The sequence below is a fragment of the Halichoerus grypus genome, chromosome 8, assembly GCF_964656455.1.
Source record: "Halichoerus grypus chromosome 8, mHalGry1.hap1.1, whole genome shotgun sequence".
Classification (NCBI taxonomy): domain Eukaryota; kingdom Metazoa; phylum Chordata; class Mammalia; order Carnivora; family Phocidae; genus Halichoerus; species Halichoerus grypus.
In genome coordinates, this window is record NC_135719.1 from 31624205 (window position 1) to 31645362 (window position 21158).

General features: G+C 44.7%; 1 protein-coding gene and 1 non-coding gene across 2 annotated transcripts in view; one reads left to right on the forward strand and one right to left on the reverse strand.

Moving 5' to 3' along the window:
• The window catches only part of ATP10A (ATPase phospholipid transporting 10A (putative)), a 198050-nt gene that overhangs the window by 96414 nt on the left and 80478 nt on the right, over positions 1-21158 (reverse strand).
• LOC118538220 (small nucleolar RNA SNORA28) lies at positions 892-1013 on the forward strand. Its single transcript, XR_004918511.1, has one exon. It is a non-coding gene; the product is annotated as a small nucleolar RNA SNORA28 (small nucleolar RNA).

A 21158-nucleotide genomic window follows, 5' to 3' on the forward strand; every position in this document is an offset into this window, starting at 1 on the left:
GACAGAGATAGCGAGAGAGAGCATGAGCTGGGAGGAGAGGGAGAAGCAGGCTCCCCGCTGAGCAGGGCGCCCGATGCGGGGCTCGATCCCAGGACCCTGGGATCATGACCTGAGCCAAAGGCAGACGCTTAACCAACTGAGCCACCCAGCTGCCCCAGCCATAAAATTCTTAAAAGAAAATATGAGGGTAAATCTTTCTAACCTTGGATTAGGCAATGGATTCTTAGATGTGATAACAAAAGCACAAACAACAAAAGGAAAAAACTGTTAAAATTAACTTCATGAAAATTAAAAATTTTTGCAAATGAAAGGACATTATGATTCAAGTGAAAAGATAACTAAGGGAATGAAAGAAAGTATCTGCAATCGTATGTCTAATAAAGGTAAAGAATTCTTACAAGTCAAAACCAAAAGACAATCACCTATTTAAAAAATGAGTGAAGAACTTGAACAAAGAATCTGTCCAAAGAATATATACAAATGGCCAATAACATATAAAAAGATTACTAATATCATTAGTCATTAAGAAAATGGAAACCAAAATCACAATGAAATACCACTTCACACCTAACCAGGATGGTTTTCTTTAAAAGAAAAAAAAAAAGAAGGAAAATGACCAAGGTTGACAAGGATCTGGAGAAACTGCAAGACTCATACATTGCTGGTGGGAATGTAAAATGTGCAGCCACTGTGGAAAAGAGTTTAGTGGTTCCTGGAATAAACACAGATTAACCTTATGACCCAGCAATTCCACCTCTAAGTATAAAACCAAAAGAACAGAAAACAGAGGCTCAAAGAGATACTTGTACACCAATGTGCACTGTAGCATCATTCACAATAGCCAAAAGTGGAAACAATCCAAGTGTCCATCAGGAGATGAATGGATATTGCAAGCAATGCTGTGGCAGATGATGGGCATTGTCTGACACAATTTGAGCTTGCTATGGCAAGAAAGTCTAACCTGTTCCAGTGTTCTCCTCCATGAGACCAACTGTTATATAGACTTCAACAATGTTCCAGCTCTGGACTAAAGTGCAGTTGAGATGTGTTCTTGTTCAGGTACATGGAGGATGAGAAGGTCAGGAGTGCCAACCTTTACTAACCACCTGGTCTTCTGAGACATCACCACTTCATCTTAATCTTACCGAACAGTTAATGCCTCTACTATTCTGGAACATTCCATCCTTACCCAGAGTTTTTTACATAGGAAATGACAGGGTATGAGTTTCGTCCGTGAATCCTTTTAGAATTACAAGTAGCATTGTGTTTGTGTATGGTGTTCTGAGGGAAGGTTCCAAAGCAAAAGGGGGCAAGGGTTTTAAATGTTCATGAGAGACAGTGAGGTGTAATATAAACTGGAGTATTAAGCTTTTACTTTTTTTTTTTTGTTTCGCCTGAAAAAAAAAAAAGAGAGGGAGAGAAGAGAGATGAATGGATAAAATATGGTATATCCATTCAATGGAATATTATTAGGCCATAAAGTAATAAAGTTTTGATACATGCTACAACATGGATGAAACTTGAAACATAATGGTAAGTGAAATAAGTGACACAAAAGGACAAATGTCAAATTATTCCATTTATATGAAATTTCTAGAATAGGCAAACTCATAGAGACAGGAAGTAGATAAAAGGTTGCCAGGGGCTGGGGGTATAGGAGGTTATAGCTTAATGGTTACAGAGTTCTGTTTAGGTTAATGAGAAGTTTTGGAAATCAATAGCGGCAATGGTTGGTCAATAGTGTGAATGAAATTCATGCTGTCAAATTATACATTTAAAATGGTAAAAAAGCTAATTTTATGTTAAACATATTTTACCACAACTTAAAAGAAAAATACTGGTTGACCACTCACCACACCAAATATTGTTGAGGATGTGGAGAGGCGGGAACTCTCATACATGCTGGTGGGAATGCAAAATTATGACGCCAATGTGGAAAGCAGTTGGCAGTTCTTAGAAAGCTCATCTACTATACAATCCAGCTATTCCACTCCTGGGTATTTTATTTATCTAAGAGAAATTAAAGTCTATTTCCATATAAAGACCTACATATGAATTTTCACAGCACTTTTATTTGTAACAGCCGAAAACTAAGCAATCCAAATGCCTATCAATAGGTGAATGTACTGAGATAATACAGTTGAGATATAGCTACATAAAGCAGTATTACTAGCAACGAAAAGAAACAAATTACTAATGCACAACAACTTAGATGAATCTCAGTGTTTGTACCAAGAGAAAAAGGCCAGATGAAAAAAGTACGTACTATAAATCTCTAGAAAATCCAAAATAATCTACAGTGACTGAAAGATCAATGGTTGCCCAGGGGCTCAGGGAAGGGTGGGAGAGAGTCTTTACAAACTTTTTGGGGTGATGGACATGTTAACTAACTTGGTTGTGGTAACAGCTACCCTAGTGTATATATATGTTAAAACTCATCAAACTGTCCACTTTAAATATACACAGCTCATTGTATGTCAATTGTACCTCAGTGGAGCAGTATTATAAATGAAAGGGCAGATGAAGTTTGTAACTGATAATTAACTAGCAAAAGTTTTTTTTTTTTTTTTCCCCTAGTGGCACACTAATTTTCCCTTTTATTTTTTGAATGGGTCTTACAGAGAAGCTAAAAACAATTGCTTAATAAACTGCCTGTCCTTTAGGAACTACACTGTCAACTGACTTCTCCAAGGCTATTTTCACCTTAGGAAAAGACACTTTCCCACTTCCTTCCCCCCTTCCTTCGTTCCTTCCTTTCTCATTCAACAAATATTTATTCAGCATCTACTAATTATCAGGCATTATTCTAGGCATTGGGAACAAAGACATAGAGAAGATAAAAAATTCTTGCTCTCATGGAGCTTATATTTGAGTGGGAGAAGACAGACAATAAAAAAATTAAGTACAATATGTGGTATGTTGTTTGAGAAGAATTATTATGGGGAAAAAATAAGGCAGACAATGACCAATAAGGCAAAGCCCGGCCAAGGAAAAGGAGTAAGTAAAGTCTGCTTTTCATGAGGAAGTCACAGAAATAATCATGGAGAAGACAATATTTAAGCAAAGACCTAAAGGGGGTGAGGGGTCAGCCATGCAGAGAGCTGGGGAATGAGCATCACAGATAGAACTAGCAAGTGCAAAACCTCTGAGGCAGAACCATGCTGGCTTCTGGGGAAAAAGCAAGAAGGCCAATGTGGACTGGTGAGAAGCAAGCAAGGAGGAAAGTAATAAGAGATTATGTCAGAGATGATAGGGGAAGATCATATAGAGCTGGTGAGCCATTATCGATTTTGACTCTGAGTGAGATAGGAAGCCATCGGAGGGTTGAAAAGGAGACTGGGTGGGTAAGGGGCAGAGGCTGGTTGGGTTAAGGGAAGGTGGGGGAAGGGTAGAAGCAAGGAGGATAGTTAGTATGGAGGGTAGTACAGTAACCCAAGCAAAAGACAATGGTGGCTTGGTCCAGGAGGTAGAAAAAAAGATTTGCTTACAGTCATGTGTGAAATAGAAAGAAGAAAGAGAGTCAGGGCTTTTGGCAGGAATAACCTGAAGGCCATTAACTGAAATGTGGAAAATTGTGATGAAAGTTTTTTGGGAGAAAGATTGAGTTCGATTTTACATGGATTGTGTTTGCGGTGCCAGTAAAACATCTCCTTTAATGGGATTAGTAAGGAAGAGCATAGAAGGAAGGGACACATCTGAAAGTGAAACGAGGTCAAGAGTGATCACTGTTAAAAGAGAAACTGATTAGGATTAGGTGATCCAGACAGAAGACCATGCAGGTGAAGCCATCAGGTCACTGATATGGAGTGACCAACACAAAGGCACCAAGATAGGCCAAGAGCTCTGCATGGAGCTCCATTGTGCAAGAGGAGTGAATCTTTGGGATTCACACAGGAGCATTCTAGGTAGGTGCCAGTGGAGGCCTGTGGCTACAGAGATGAAGAAGAGTGGGTAGATTTAGACACATTTAGGAGGTTAAAATTAACAATAGTTGGTTCAACACTATAAGCGAATAAATCTAGGATAAAATACTGAAACTCAGAAATAGTTATGGTGCCAGATTTATTCAAAAAGCAAAAACAGGAAATGCTATTAATTCTTGATAATTCTAATGAATGTTTCTTTCAAATCCAAGGACATGGTGCAGTATTTTAAATGGCAAGTGTAATGCCAGAACACCTAAATAGAAAGGGCAGCATTTAGAAATTATTACATTTATGTATGTATGTATGTGGGTATATATTAGAGCATGAGAAATATCAGGAAGGAGATACTACCAAATATTTAGAGCAGTGATCGCTGGATGGTGGAATTTCTGGTGACTTTTGTTTTTTTTCTGTTTACTAAGTTTTAATTGTCATGTTTTCTTTCACAAGTTAAAAACAGAGTATTAGTTTTGTCCCTCTAGAAAGAAAATGAAAGAGGCAATAATCTATGAGTGACTTACAGTTGATCAAATTCTTGCTAGATTCCTGGCTCCATTTTTAAGCTCTGAGATGTCAGAAGCTATTAACATGAAGATTCCAATTTGGGTAAAAAATGAGATTTAAAAAATTGAAGTCTTTAAAATTCACAAATAAAAAAATACAAGTTCTGTTTGCTGTGCAGATTAACTAAAGTGGGATCTAGAATATGATATTCATGTTTTTAAACACTGTCAATATTGGGAAGAAGCAAGAAAGGGAAAGAATAATCACCTGTTGAAGCACAGTGAACTATAAGTGAGATACAACAATAATTTGGGACCTGGGAAGCCCATCTTTTTCTTTGATTTGCATTTGGATTGATGGGAGTCTCTAACCTAGAATAAAAAAATTCATCACTTTGTTTTCTTGTTCTAAGTGAAGCCACCCCAAATCCCACATATCTCTCTTTTGTAATTATGTTTATTTATTATTATTATTATTATTTTTAAAGATTTTATCTATTTGAGAGAGAGAATGGAAGAGAGAGAGCACGAGAGGGGGGAGGGTCAGAGGGAGAAGCAGACTCCCTGCTGAGCAGGGAGCCCGATGTGGGACTCGATCCCAGGACTCCAGGATCATGACCTGAGCTGAAGGCAGTCGCTTAACCAACTGAGCCACCCAGGCACCCTAACTATGTTTATTTTTAATACCCTATGCTCATGATTCTTTTATATGCTGAATGTTAACACTTAGCTGATGGCATAAAACCATCTCTGCTCCTGCACTCATTTATTTTTATTGAAGTGTAATTGACAAACAATACCTTATTAGTTTCAGGTGTACACCATAGTGATTTGGTATTTTTATACATTCTGAAATGAGCCCCACTTTAAGTCTAGTCTGTTGCCAAAGTTATTACAATATTATTGACTGTATTTCCAGGGCTGTATATGACATCCTCATGGCCTATCTGTTTATAACTGTCCCTCTTAAACCCCTTTACCTATTCCACCCGCTTCCAACTCCTCCCCACACTGGTAACCAAAAGCCGCTGTATAGACTGAGAGTGTCTGGCAGCTTTGGCACGCCAGCTGGAGCCGGAGCAGGTGCAGGGCAGGAGGGTCCCAGGCCACACTGGCCTTGCCTCGGCTGGATCAGATGCAGGCCAAGGGGCAGTGTCAGTGCATGCTACATAGCAGCCGGCATGGCAAGACAGTGGGGGCTGGCATGGGCACAAGCCAGGGGTGTCCTAGAGCTCACCACACTGGGCTGTTCTGGCAGGTGGGCTGGAGCTGGAGCAGCTGTGGAGGCAGGGGCATTCCTAGGGCACACCCTATTGGGACTGCCTCTTAGCAGGATGGCTGGGCTGGGCACAGGCCATGGGGGGCCCTGAGCTCATCACTTACCAGGGCCCCCTCGACCCAACAGCTGGAGCTGAGGTGGGTGCAGGCTAGGGATGCCCAGGGTGTGCAGTACTGGGGTCACCTTAGGGAGACAGTTGGAGTTGGTATAACCTAGGGGTCTGGGCTTGCTGAGGTGGCCCTAGCAGGCTGGCTAGAGACCCTGGAACCTGTGCCCATTGTGTTTATCAAGATGGAGAGTGAACGTAAAAACTAGTTCTCGCTGGCACCTTCATACCCAGAAGGAGTTCACGCAGTTTCCTGCCCATTTGGCAGAGGCTCTGGGGTTAGTAAGTAGATTTCCTTTACTGACAGTCTAGTTACCCTTTATTTATTTAAATATTATTTATTTATTTATTTATTTATTTATTTATTTATTTATTTAAGCGAGAGAGGGTACAAGCCAGGGGAGGGGCAAAGGGAGAGGGAGAAGCAGGCTTCCCACCGAGCACGGAGCCCACACGGGGCTCGATCCCAGGACACTGAGATCATGACCTGCGCTGGAGGTAGACGCTTAGCTGATTGAGCCACGAAGGCACCCGCCCTTTATTTTTTTTAATTTAAATTTTAGTTAGTTAACATGCAGTGCAATATTGGTTTCTGGAGTAGAATTCAGTGATTCATCACTTACATACAACACCCAGTGCTCATCACAAGTGCTCTCCTTAATACCCATCACCCATCTAGCCCATCCCCCACCCACCTCTCTAGTTGCCCTTAAACACTGTTTTTTCACTGTGCCCCAGGGCAGCCAAGTCTGTATATGGGGCCCCTCAGTAATATCCTTCCCTACCTCAGGTGGCGCCTTGGGAGTGGGTTCCTATTATCACTGTGTCTCCATGTCCCTGGCTCTGCTCTATGTGTTCTATCCTTATTGTGCAGAAGCTGTTCAATCAGCCCTCAGTTCATCTTCAGGAGGAATTGATCTATATGCAGGTATAGGTTCTGTGTGTCATGGGAGGGGGTGTGTTCAGGGTCTTCCCACCCCTCTATCTTAGACCGCCTTCCTGCGGAGAAATTTTTTTCTGTAAGAAAGGAATTGCTTCTCCACCTGTGCTTACTTCCTCCTCCAGCAGAAGTAACCTGCCCAAAGCAAGGGCTTTACTTTTAGAAGTCTAAATTGCTTGCACATGGAATTCTTGAAATAAATTATTTCCACTGGGACTCGGCATACTTTTAATTCTAGATCATTATTTTAACATCTGCTCATTTGTTTGTCCCTTGAGTAGTAGCAACTGGTGAGCCCAACTCATCCCAGGTGACAGCAGATGGTCAGGCTTCTGCTTGTGGCAACTCAGTGTCACTGGGTCCCAGGACTCACTTCCTCCTATGAGCTGGCTCTCCAGTATCCTTTCGAGCACCTCCATCACTGGCTTCAATCTGCTCTCCCTGCCCCTCCTGTCTAACCCTTCTGACCACCCTAGGCTCTGCTTGGCTGCCACTCACAACCCCTCTGATCCCCAGCCCTGGGAACAGCTACAGCACACCTGGTCCTTTGCAGACCCACCTAGCAACTAAATACAGCACTATCTTTTACTGAGGGCATGCCATGTGCCAGGAGCCATGTCTTAATTTGTGTCCAGTCCTTACACCAGCACTACAAGGGAAGTGTTTTCTTATACACTTGGCACAAATAAAGAAACTGGAACCCAGAGGGCACATAACTGGTTCCAGGCAGAGTTAAGCAAGAAGTCTATGCCCTTTGAGACCTCCATCCTCTTCCTGGCATTCCTTTGTGCCCCCAGGGTCATTGTCCAGCTTGGGGGGGATGGAGGAAGGGGGCTCCTGCTCAGGAGAACCACTGTGCTGTGTGTGTTGCTCTCACACATGCCTTTCTTGTTCTTCTGCCATTAGCACAGCTATGTCAGCACCTGCTTGCTTTGCACTGCCAAGTAGTGGCCCCTGTTGCTTAAAGTGACTTAGAACGATGCTCCAAATGCCATGCTTAACTGCTTAGCAATACTCATTGTCCTGACCAAATCCCTAATCCTTTTGAGGATTAAAAATCTCAACAAATAAAAGGATCCCCTTTGCTATCCAATGATATGAAGTCAGACAGCAATTCTCCTCCTGGCCAAACAGCCCTGCCTCCCTGCTCCCTGTCCAGCCTCCGGTGCACTTCCCCCTGGGAGCAGCTGGGGCAGCGGTGGTTCTGTCCTCCCAGGAGAGTCTGGCCCCACGTTTAATTTAAATCTTCGCTGCCCAAGTTTGTCTTCCTCTGTTCTATTCTTGATAAAGCTGGACCTTTTCTGCAGCATAACAAGGCAGATGAGAGCAGGCCTCAGCTGAAAGCCTGAGTCCAGCACTCCTTGCCATGCATCTCATCTGAGAAGCAGATTTCACATCCCTGCATCCCGGCTGCCACATGGGGCCTGGCATGCAGCGCACACAGGTGGTGCACACAGGTGGATGGACGTGTGTTTAGCTGTTTAGCACTGCCATCTCACTACCCCACACCTCTGCCATGTCCTTGCCCCTTTCCATAAAAGGCAGTCACAGAGTGGAGACGGAAGAGTCTGTGAGACCTTAAGGTCCAACAACGTCCGTTTCCAGGTAGGGAACAATCCTGGGCTGTGAGAGGAGTGACATGGTCAAGGTCCCACGGCCACGTCATGGCTGGTCTCCCATCTCTCTGCCCAGCCTGAAACTGTTCACCACAACTCCATTCCATTCCCCTTCTGCTCCTTCAGAAGTCCCCAGGCTCGCATTGTCCCTCTGAAGCAATCAGTCAGGGCCAGAAGCAGAACGGTCCATGCTCAAACGATGGTCAGCGCCTAAGCCAAAGTTCCAGAACTGCCTCCCCTACTTTTTACTTTTCATATTCTCTCCAAGGAAAACCCCACAAGATACCAAGTAAACATATGTGATGGTTAATTTTATGTGTCACCTTGACTGGCCAAGAAGCAGTGCCCAGATTAAACACTGTTTCTGTCATTCTGTCATTCTGTGTGTGTGTGTGTTTGTGTGTGTGTGTGTGTGTGTGTGAGGGTGTTTCCTGGGAGATTAGCATTTGAGTCCATGGACTCAGCAAAGTACATGGTCCTCCTGGACATGGGAGAGCATCACCCAATCCACTGGGGACCTGAATAGAACAGATGGAGGAAGGAGAAATTTGCTCTTTTTTCCTGCCTCACTGACTGAGCTGGGATATCATATCTCATCTTCTGCCCTCAGACTGAGATTTACATCATTGGCTCCTCTGGTTCTCAGGCTTTCGGTCTGAGACTGAATTACACCACCAGCTTTGCTGGTCTCCAGCCTGCAGATGGCAGATCGTGAGACTTCTCACCTTCCATAATCCCATGAGCCAATTTCTATAACAAATCTCTCTAGACATACAGATCTCCATATATATAGATATCTATATGTCTGCATCTCTCTAGATATGGACATCTACAGACAGATTTATTATAGCTATTGGCATATAGATACTGACAGAGAGATAGATACAGAGAGATCTACCTATCTATCTCTCCTATTGGTTCTATTTTTCTGGAGAACTCTAATATAATATCCAACAACTTTTTAGAGTCTATTACCCTTTCTGAATACTCCAAGAGACCTAAGTAAGGCCTCTTCCCAAAGTAGTCTCAAGGCCCTAAGATCAGTTGGTATGAAACAGGAAGAGATTGGAAGAACCTCTGTTTCTGTAAATGGTCCCACCCTTGGTGATTTCTGCCAAAGACTGCCTCCTGAGTTTCAGCTGACCTACGTGGTAAAAATCATGGCTCTTGGGGCAGACACCTCCCCATGGGAAAACTGCACATGTACCTCTATGTACCTATCTACACACACACACACGCTCATGTCAGTCAATGGGTGTACTGTGTACCTACAGCTTACCCTTACCTTTTAAACTTTATTTTTTTTAAGTATAACTTTATCAAATTATTTTTTTATTTTATTATGTTATGTTAATCACCATACATTACATCATTAGTTTTTGATATGGTGTTCCATGATTCATTGTTTGCATATAACACCCAGTGCTCCATTCAATACGTGCCCTCTTTAATACCCATCACCAGGATAACCCATCCCCCCACCCCCTCACCTCTAAACTTTAAAAACAAAGAATATTTGTTACATATTTTAATCTTGTGTTACAAGATTTCTGGAGGCCTTGGAGGACAGGATGTGGTATTTGGAATTTTAAAAAACAGGCAGTTACCTGAAAAGAGGCCAGAAACAGAGGAAATCCCCAAGGTTGCCCAAGTTCACACCTGGACAGAAACCCAGGATATCAAGCAGAGGAGGTCCAGGGCATGCTGTGGATGATATTCCAAAATGCTAGTGTCTCCTAAAAGTGTGTCCACTCTGGGAGGTGTGGACTGAAAGGATTTCATAGAGGCAGGGAGGGTGCAGACTGTCTCCTAAAAGCGTGTCCACTCTGGGAGGTGTGGACTGAAAGGATTTCATAGAGGCAGGGCGGGTGCAGACTATGAAAGACAAGCTAACAGTATGAAGCAGAACGGTGCAGATGTGGAACAGCATCTCCTGGCAGGGGCTGCAGAGGGGCTGCATCAGGAGGCCAGCTGACAGTGATCCTCATTAAGAAAAGCTGTTGGGAACAGAGGCTGCCAGTTCAATGAAGTCCGGGACATGGCACCAGCTGTAAAAGGATTCACCCCAGGAAGCACAAGCACTGTTCGTAATTAACTACTACACAGATCTGAGCCAGCCAACACAGGCTCCTCCCACATGGATCAATCTACCGGGAATGCAAATAAAGCATCCCTGAAATTTCATCTATGAAAGAATATCACTCGATTTTATTTTATCCAGAGGTTTTCAAAAATGCATCTTTTGTAGGTAATGGATGTTTGTGACTTTAAAAAAAAAAAGAAGTGTCTTAATTAGGGAATTACGGAAATATCAGCTTCTGTCAAGAGGGCAAGAAGAACATAAAGACTGATTATTATCCCATTCATGTCTAGAAAACACAGGAAATAATTACAGAAAAATAAGTATTTACATCCAGGTGTAAATCCTGCACTGCATGGCTTCGCAAACTTGAAGGGACTCAAATATGAATCCCCCAGGGATCTTGTAAAAACTGCAGATCCTGTCTCTGTGGGTCTGGGTGGCACCTGGGACCTCTGCGTCTCTCACCAGCCCCAGGTGAGGGCAATGCTGCTGCATACCGACCAACCTCTGGAGCAAGGACCTAGGAACACAAGGGATCATGTGCAACAGTTCATCAAAGATCCGTGAGGCAGTATGGGTTTCCAGGACCGAACACGTTCCCTTCCTGGTGATCTCAGCCACCTTTAACTTAGCTCCCTGAAGCACAAGGATTATCACCACGGACCACTCCACCTGTGATACTACAAATGTGCAGGCTCTGCCCCCAGATTCAAGGTGCCAAGAGCTAAGGGCTCCTCCCGGCTGCAGAGGGTAATTCTGCAGTGTGCCTGGTGAGCACTTGAGGAGGCAGGAGAAACAGTGAACATAAATTAAGGCTTGCTTCTGGATTATTTTCCCTTTGTAACCCTGGCTTTTACAACAGTCCTCCAGCTTGAGGGGGAGCATCTCTGAGCCCCGGTGGCCACGTGGACCCTCTAATGAAGTTGGCACTGGACTGTGGGGCACTGTGTCTGCTGAGCTCAGCACTGCAGCCAGGCTCCCGGGCTGCCAGTGGAGATTTGTCTAACAGCCGCTAGCACATCACGCCAATATCCTCCCTTTCCCTGTGGAATGCCTGCCAAGAACTGCAGGATGTGACAAAAGAATTCCCTCTCAAAATCAGAACTTTCCTTTAGAAGCACTGCCCCTGCCCCTGTAGCTGAGTCAGTTAGAAGCCCCGCAAAGTGTTGGTTCTGCCGGACTTGTTCCCGTGTTCTTCTGCCAGGGAGGCTCAGGTTAAAGCTACAGACCTGGCATGCTGCGGCTCAGCGGCTGGCAGTCTGCCACGGAGAGCTTGCTCTTACTGCAGCATTACAGCTGCCCTGCTCTTGGGGACAGGTGGGCAGGGACTCCCACAGCCCTGGGCAAGGGGTCAATGATGCCGCCTCCTCCTTCCCAGAACTCTGGACAATTCTCGACTAGCCACTTTATAAACTCTCTGCCTCGCCATTATTTCTGTGGACTGACGGAGCTGAAGGCAGGCCTCCCACTTGAGACAGATCTATTGTGTTCATTATCAGGCTCTTCTGCACAGTGAGGTGAACCCTTCTCCCTGTCACTAGGCCCAAAGGGGCTGCCCCCACCTCCCTCCAGAAGCTCACCAAGGACAGCAGGAGCAGGAGAAGAGCTGGTGATAAGAATGGCCACCCCCGCTGACTATGGGCCTGCCAGGAAAGAGGGACCTCTGGCATTGTTCCCATTTTGCAGATGTTGAGACTGAGGTCCAGAGAAGTCATATGATTTCTAGGTCACAAGCTAGCAAGTGCAGGACCAAAGCCGGCTCTCCAGGCAGGTCTGCCACCAGCCCCCAACTTCAAGGGGGACCAAACTTGCCCAGGCTCCTTCTTCTCAGACCCCCAACCCCAGCATCTTTCTCGTCAGGCTCTTGCAGTGCCTTGTACCCTCAGAAAATGGGGATTTCCTCTGAGCCAGCAAGAAGGGGTGAGAAGAGCTGGTGGCCACCACAGCAGGTTGGGAAGCTGAGAAAGCAGGAAGTTGCAGATCACTTCACAGGCCAAGGATGTACAACTTTATTTCTTCTTCACTATAACTGGAGGGCACAGCATTTAGTTTTTTAGCATTTAGCATCTCCCAGTTCTGCTCATCTATACTATTAATGGGTTTTTAAATTCTTGGAGGGAATGGGACGAGCAGCATCCATAAGCACTGAGGAGCCACATGGCCAGGTAGCCTCCTCCACCCTTAGCAAGTAACGGGCAGCCTAGGAGGCTTGGTCTATTCCTTCCTTGCTGCTTTAGGCAGCCTTCAGTTTGAATCCAGCTCTGCTCCACTCAACAGATCAAATTACTTAGCCAGAGCCTCCTTGAGAGAAGGGATTTCTTGTTTTAATTACAGTGCCTGGCACACATGTGCTTAATACATCTGTGAGCAATGAATGAGTCTTTCAGAACCTCCTATTTCCTCATCTGCACAACCTGTATGCAACCGTCCTCTGAAGGACAAGGCCCCATCCTCAACACTGCCTCCCAGCCTCCACTCTGGCTGCTTCTCACACAAGGAGGGCAGAAAGCAAAGACACAGGGAGGGCTTAGTTGTCTCTCCACATCTTGGCCAGATCCCTGAAGGTGGTGTCATAGTAATTAAGCCCAAATGCAGCCCTGCCGTGGCAACTGCAGGGCCCCCAGGGCTGCACCCTTGCCGAAAAGCCAACTACTTCCTATCCTCATGACCCGCTAACAGCAGTGTGAGCCGGGCACATGCAGTGGGCCCAGATGGGTCATGTCATCGCTCCTGCAAGCCTCAGGAGGGTCCCCCATTACCCCCATCTTACCAGTCGGGAGGTGTAAAGAGAGAGGTCCCTCAGGGCCCAAGCCAGGTCCTTCGATCGCAGAACCCCAGAGCTCAGTATCTGTGCTCAATTGCAAGAGCTCCCGTCGTGCCTCAGCAAAGCCTCCTGGACTGAAGCTGTGGACCAAAACCACAGCCTGGAAAGGCACAGAGTCAGAATGCACCCTAGAAATCATCTAGTCGGGGTTCTGTCAACACTTCAAATGACTGGAACTCTCTTAGCAAACAAAATCTTAAGTGAAACTCATACACATGTGTGTTTATCTACTATATCTATGTGCATATATGCACCCATATATGTGTGTACGCATATGTTATAGAGACATATGGAGACACACACACACACACGCATTTTGCCCTGACCTGTTTCTTGGCGTCAGCAGTTTCTCTAGACCAAGCTTTCTGCTACATAGCCCATTGCAGTCAGATTTTTAGACAGTAATCAACTTACCTTCTGTCTGTTCTGGCCTAAGGAGTTTCTCCTTAACTTTACCACCGTGCCAACAGCCCCTGCAGGCTTCTGAGCGGAGAGTGCCCGGAAGAGTACTGCGATCCATGTGGATGACTGGCAGTCGCTGCAGAGAGTGGGGGGCTGACGGCGTGAGAAACACTGCATGGACACCGTGCAGTGCCCTTGAGAAGGTATGAGGAGGAGCCAAGTCAGGCTGCTGGTGGTGGGGAGTGAAGGACAGATGCAAGCACCCCTGAAGGGTGCCTTCGATGAGCTGGAGCAAGCCAGGGGGCAGGAGGAGGGGCACTGTGAGAATGAGCTCTGCAGCCAGGACACATATGTGCAGTGGCCCCTCCTCTGAGTAGCTGCAGGATTTTAGGCAAGACACCTAACCTCTGGGACCTGAGCCACCTTATTTGTAAATTAGGGAAGCAAGTGTACCTGTCTTGGGGTAATGGTCCGCAGCCGTGGGGAGCCTGGAACACCCCCGTGTCTGCCTATCCCACACCAAGGGAGCCAGAGTGCTGGCAGGCCAGGCCCTCAGCCATGTCTAAAGCTCCAAAGGGGTTCCTGTGTACCTCCCAGCGTGGGTTTCGATCAACCATACTAATAACATGCTAAGTGGTGAGTACTGGCAAATGTTAGCTGCGGAGGCCACAGGCGAGCTACCCGGCAGCTTTCAAAGATCTGGAGAACTTGCCTGTGGAGGGGAGATTAGATGTCCTCCATGTGGCCCCAAGGCAGGGGGGACCTTTCTAAGTCATACATTTGAGGCAAATGTGATGTGCCCACCTGTCCCTCACTATTTCTAAGACAAACTACTCAGGAGGGAGCGTTTGTGTTCTGGCATGGCATGCACTATTAAGTGGCCTACACACACACGCACGCACGCATTAACGCACGCATGCATACATGCACACACACAAACACTTAAAAGAACTCTAACCAAATTTTTGAAATCTTCCCAATAGTACAAATTCTTGTTCTTTTTGTTCCACTGTCATTCACAGAGTTTTTAATATCTAATATCTAATATATATATATATTCTCAGCAGGTTGCAGCCAGCCAGAGGAAGCCATCCTGCCTCAGCCTTTGGCAACCGTACCACAGTCCCCCTGATCTCTTTCCAGTTCCAGATACCCACAGTCAACTGCCATCCGGAGGCAGATGATCCTCCTTGGAAGGATCCTCGGAAGATCAACAGCAGTGTAACATCACGTCACAATGCCTGCCTCATTCACTTCACTTCAGCTCATTTGTCTCATCTCACATCGTTACAAGAAGGGTGACTACAGGGGCACCTGGGTGGCTCAGTCATTAAGCGTCTGCCTTCGGCTCAGGTCATGGTCCCAGGGTCCTGGGATCGAGCCCCACATCAGGCTCCCTGCTCGGCAGGAAGCCCGCTTCTCCCTCTCCCACTGCCCTGATTGTTCCTACTCTCGCTGTCTCTCTGTCAAATAAATAAATAAAATTAAAAAAAAAAAAAAAAGAAGGGTGACTACAGTAAGATATTTTGAGAGAGAAACCACATTCACATAACTTTTATTACAGCATATTGTTATAATTGTTTTATTTTATTATTAGTTATTATTAATCTATTACTGTGCCTAATTTGTAAATTAAACTTTATCACGGGTATGTACGTATAGGAAAAAAACATTGTATACATAGGGTTCAGTACTATCTGTGGTTTCAGGCATCTACTGGGGGTCTTGGAATGCATCCCCCATAGATAATGGGGGACTACTATACTAGGGCTCAAGTTTCTAGCAATAAGTTCATCAAGAGAAAGCATTTTCCTCCTGGCAGTGGAAGGGAAGGAACGTGGCATGCAACAGTGGGTTGATCTGAGGTGATCAGCATGCTAATAGTACCTACAGAAATGGCACTGCTTTCCCCCTGACACCACACTGTCGGGGTGAGTCGTGTCCTCTCCCCAAATTCCTATGGTAGAGTGCTAACTCCCAGCACCTCAGAATGTAGAGATGGGGTCTTGAGGTAATCAAGGTAAAACGTTAGGGTGGGTCCTAATCCAATCTCACTGGTGTCCTGATAAGGAGAGATGAGGACAGAGGCACAGAGGGAAGACCGTGTGAGAACACGGGGAGAAGACAGCCATCTGCAAGCCAAAGAGAGAAGTCTCTGAAGAGACAAGCCCTGGGACACCTTGATCTTGGACTTCCAGCCTCCAGAACTATGAGACAAGAAATTTTGGTTATTTAAGCTACTCGGTCTGTGGGACTTTGTTGTGGCATCTTTAGCAAATGAATACATGCCCATTTAAAACATGATCTGCGCAGAAACAGAATTACCCCTTTGAAGCCTTGAGGCACTGTCTCCTACAGACGAAAACTGAAAGGAGCAGGAACCACCGGGCAGCCCTGGGCCCTGAGGCCTCAGAGGTGGGGTTTGAGAGCTGGAGCGTCACAAAGCTGACGCCAGGCCCTCCTCCCTTCCTTCCTTCCAGCCCTGACATAGCCTGCATTTCTTCCCCATTCCCCAGGAGGATTCCTTGGAGAGGCTAGGGAGATCACCCTGAGCACTCACTCTGGGACAGTGTGGCTGGCACCTGGCCTGTGCTGTGGGGGGTCTCAGGGAACTGCTACACCCAGGCTTGACCACAACAGCAAGGGGGTACTTCCTGGTGAGTGCCACCAACATCACCACCATGGGCCTGTGTGTCCTGACTGGAGGAGAGGCAGATCCCTCCTATGATCTAAGTAAACCAGGGACTTAGTAATCCCATTCCCCCAATGTGGGCAGGTCAGTGAACACACGGTGGTGATCAACCACTGCCTTTAGAAAGCAGCTTTTCAAACTGACCTACCCATGGAGCTGTTACAGCGTCACAAGTACCCAAGTCCATGTTTTGGGAGTATCCAAAGCTACTGTTAATTCCAAGCATTATTAAAATTTTGACTTGCAGAAATAACAGCATCTCCCTCACAGAGTCATCAAGAAAATTAGAAGAAGCAATGTCATATGAAGACTTAGAAGAGGGCCTGGCACACGTGGGCGCTGAATGAGTATGAACGGGTATCATTACTCAGGGCATGGGAGGTTGGAGAGTCTCAGTATTCTTACCACAAGGGTTACAAGCTTTCTTAACACTGACACAGAGCTCCCACCAATTCCAGGTTCCAGGTGGTGCCAGCCCCTGGATCTTTAGTCAACAAGAGATTTACAAGCAGGTTGTCAGAAAGACCCCAGTCTCCCAAGGGTGCATGATGTGCAGGAACACTCCAAACAGGCAGGAACAAGCTACTATCCAAGCCTTTGGACTTTAATGCTTGAGATGAACAGTCCAGTCTGAGCAACTGAACCCAGCCGTACATGCACCACCTTTCTCTGCCCACTGTTAGCTTTGAAAGGCCAACACTCAGGATACCAGAGACGGATTTCCATGGCCAACACCAGCTTCACTGCGCCAAGGTGGAGCCGTCAACCTTACAAGTCTGTCCTCCACAAAATTTCCTGCCTGATGGTCAAGGCTCCAGAACACTTGATAAAGGCCGGATAAGCAAACCAACTATTTGAAGTCACATCCAAAACAAACCTAAATCCATATACTTTGAAGTTGGTCTTTTTTAACCAACCAAACAAAAGGGCTCATTTTTGGACTACAGCAGGTGCTAGTGTGGAAAAGTGAGCCCCTACAGGTGAGTGAGAACTGTGTTTTTTCCCTTTCTCTCAAAGACACAAGAACCGCATGTAGACATTTTTGTTTGGGTAAGTGGTGTGTGCGCACGTGTGTGTGTGTGTGTGTGTGTGTGTGTGTGTTACGAGAAAGAATGATTTTAAGCTTTGGCCCAATTCTAACTTATAAAACCCCACCAGATGTACTTAAGTGCTTGCTCTCTGGAACTGGAGGGGAAGACTTTTGTCACTGGCAATGACATGCTTTTTTATAATGGGAGGTGAGCATAAGGCATTCTGACAGATATACTACTGAAAAACAACTTCAGTGAAAACCAACACACTAAAAAGGTTTGCTTTAGGTCTGATCTCAGCTTGGTTAAAATTCTCACTGGGGTCTGTTAAGTCACATCATCGGGTACATTTCACAACATGGATTATTCATTAGCAATGGTGAAAAAGCCCTGAATTTATTTCATTACAGTTGAAACCCAATTTAGATGTTAGGAAATACTGTTTCATCCACACAGAAGTAGGTAATAGTGTCTTCTGAAGTATAGTTCTTGCTTAAGACAGGTTTCTTGTAAGACATGATTTATGTTAATATCGTCATGAGGGTACAAATGTGTATACTCATATCTCTGTGTATACGTACGCATATATGGTGTGTCCCACTTATGAAAAGGAGAAATCCTAGGAAGCACTAATACCAAATGAGAACCAAAGTACTGCCTTTCACTGGAGGAACACATGCAAACTGAAAGCATTACATAACTTCCCGAGTAATTCTTGGTGAAATGGGAAAATAGACTCTGACAAATTCAGAAACAAAATTAGAATAACTCAAAGAATTCAAATGCTGTGGCAATCAGGGTGTGGTGACTGGTTTCATGTTGTGGAAACAGGGATCTTCCTCTGACTGGGGGCTCTGCTCACAAAGCAAGTGGAAGGGATACGACACCAGGTACAAGCACCCCATCAAGGAGCAAAGTGATCCCCAGTCCACTGACCGAAGTCCGGACTGTCCAGACACCCCCACCGAATGAACACAGCTCACAATAGGTGCTCAGTAACCAGACTGACAATTCCAGATTCCCCAGGAATGTTCCTTTTACAGATCAATCGGCTTCTAGAACATCTTGTCTTAGCCCAGGAAATAATATTTATCCTCTCCTTAAAGATAACAGAAAGTGATAAGTCAAGCCCTTTTATTTCATTTTGCTTTCTTCTTTGGAACATACACAGCCACACCTGCACACACGTACACATGCCTTGCACACTCACACACACTCATAAGTGTGTGCACACGAACACACTCATCCATTCACATGCTTGCATGCGTGCACACACATGTACTGACACATTTGCTGCGTGCACACACACATGCTCTCTCTCTCACACATAAACATACACATCCATACCCACTTACAAAGAGGAACTTAGTGTCAACTGGACAGATCTCACATTGTCAGCTCTTCCCACTGGTAAAGAAATTTCTAGCCCAGAAACATATACACACACAACTCAAACTCTTTGCAATTGTGGATGCAATTCAACTACATTTAGCAAAGTTGAAATTTGATTACTTTTTTTTTAACAGTGAAAATATAATCAAAGAGAAAGATAGTATTTCAGATCACATACCACCATAAATAGAACAAAACCTATTAATGCTTTGGTTGTCTTTTTCCTGGAATAAAAAATGACCACTTCCAGTCACACAAAAACGTGAATTTAAATGTACACAAAGAATGTTCAAGTTTCCATATATAGTAAGATCTTTTTGGATTAATATGTCAGGTTAGCCTAGTATTATCAACTTCATGGCATTTAGTTGTTCTCATTAAGATCACAGTGCTTTATTCTCCACACACACTGATTTGCTACACCACAGGTTCAAGGCAAAGAATCTGTGGCAAAGTCATGAGGATTAGAAAACAAACAAAAATCTTATTATGTAATAAATTTATATTTCCCATGAAGTAAACACAGTTGATATTATAAAACATGGTATATCTCAGATAATTATATTACCTACCTAACCAAATTGCTTTGAATATCCACTTGCTAGAATTAAAATTTTAGTCTAAATACAGTTGTCTTTTCAAAGTAATTTTCTTTCTCAAAATCTTTCCTGTTATATATTTCATATCATTCAACTAAAGTATCTGATTATTAAGTTTGGGAATGAAAATGTCCCACAGTATTAATATGAGCTTAGTGACTATACTTCAATATGTAAAAGAAAACCATGAATCTTCTTGTAAAGGCTTGATATTGACCTTTCCAATTAACACGTCCGGACCGCTGTCTTTGTTTTCCACTTAGATGATAGATTGTTTCCTCTTTCATTCCATAGCAGAGCATGTAGCTAATTTAGTTAAAGACTAACAACCTGAAAATCTTAAGGAAAAAACAGCTTTGGTGCAAGATTTTGCAAACAGTCCTTATTCACCTCTAGTCTTCCTGTGGTAGAGATAATTTTGAGAGCATGTGTAGGTAGAAACAACAAACAACATAATAATTTTGTCTCCTACACATATGGAATGTAAAGCGATTTTCTCTAAGCTCCTTGAATTCTGCCAAGTAGTTCAGGGGAGGCTTAACTCTCCCTCATAAAGGAAACTCTGTGCTTTGTCACTGCCTAAGAGTGCCTGGCACCCAAGAATGTTGCTGGGAATTCAGAAAAACTTTATATGCAAAATCGAGGTAAAGCCACATCACTGTCTTAGAATCGGTGCAAGTCTAGACATTAGGTACATCTTTTAGACTAGTGCTTCACAGACTCTCCCCAGCCTAGGAAAGTTTCCATACTAGTGTCATCCTCCTTCCTCAGGGGGAGCACACAGCAGCACACATGCACACCCACGTGCACACACCCACACATACCTGAAAAGAGCTAGCTGCCCCAGGCTTGCGATTTCAGCTCTTCCTTAAAGCCTCATAATCACTGCTCCCAACAGCCTGAAGCAGATGGCCCTGTGGGTGTAGCCAGGGTTGTGGGAAATAATCCCATAGGTCTACCCAGGAGATAAACTGGACGGACATTTTTTTCTCAGTAAATTAACCACCACAGAAGTCAGTCCCTGAAGGCTCCTTCCTGATATTAACATAGCTTGTTCAGCAGCAAGATCTCAGGTCTGGACTCTCCTGCTGTCTTCAGGGAGGCCCGCCCTGCTCAGTTCCCATCCCAAATTCCAACACCCACCTGACATTTCACGTCCCTGCTTCTGCTTTATCATTTACTCCTCAGTGCATATCACTGTTTACAAAGGTCACGTAAACATTATGACAGGAAAGATGTTTGCCTCTTTTGATCAATAGATTGCTTAGAAGCATCTATTTGAAGCATTTGAAGCATAGTCTGTGCTCTATAAATATTTGTTGAAAGAATGAAAATCACAAAAATGAGTCTCTAAAAATATTTTTATATAAAATTATCAGCCTAAGGAACTCCTATTTTTGCAGAAATCACTGTGCAAATGTTATAGACGAATTAGACACTTCTACCTGTATAGAGGCTAATTGCACGCAGCCTCAGGGGCAGGGCTGTGGGTCAGAATGAGAGTGTGTGTGTGTGCGTGTGAGAGAGAGAGAGAGAGAGAGAGAGACAGAGAAGCAACAGCAGATGCCTAGTGCAAAACGGAAGGACTGGATGCTGGAGAATCCTCCCATCCATGCCAACTCAGAAGGTGACAGAACCCAGGACTGCCTCCAGCTCTACCCTGATTCAGGGAGTCACAGCAGGCGGTACCTTGGGAGAATCTCCTGTCTTGGCATTTTCTGTTTCTGGTTTGTAAAAGGGTATGATAATCATTACTTCATAAGAT